Source organism: Orbicella faveolata, unplaced genomic scaffold (assembly GCF_042242905.1).
Source record: "Orbicella faveolata isolate gen_17 unplaced genomic scaffold, um_ofav_v1 contig_25, whole genome shotgun sequence".
In the NCBI taxonomy this organism is placed as follows: domain Eukaryota; kingdom Metazoa; phylum Cnidaria; class Anthozoa; order Scleractinia; family Merulinidae; genus Orbicella; species Orbicella faveolata.
In genome coordinates, this window is record NW_028301553.1 from 2,007,016 (window position 1) to 2,007,500 (window position 485).

Consider the following 485-nt stretch of genomic DNA (forward strand, 5'->3'; position numbering starts at 1 on the left):
ACAAACGTATCTAGTACAGAGGTCCTTTAGCCTACGATCGTTCGGTACTCTTCTAGATGCCGGGGCATAACTTGAAAAATTGTAAATAGTTTCCTTTTGTAGGGAATATGAACAAGTCTATTATATCAAACGTTCTTACAACGACTATTTCCTACCCAAAACTACTCGAGACCAAAAGCAATCACGATTTGAAATAAGTCGTTACCCACACTTGACGCCCGCCACCTTTTCTCCAACCTCGTTCCCAGGCTCTCTCTCCTCTGCCTCCCTTTGTTCGTTGGGAAAGGGAGGCAAAGGAAAGAGAGCCCGGGAACGAGGTTGCCTTTTTTTCTCGCGCTTGGCAGTGATTGCTACTGATCACACGCTTTCCGCGCTCGACACTGGCTGCACGTTTTCAGGTAAGTTTTCTGAACTTTTGGTCCTAGGATGGATACAAGTTGATGCAAACACGAGAAGACGTTTGGGAGCGGCAGTTAGGATATCGA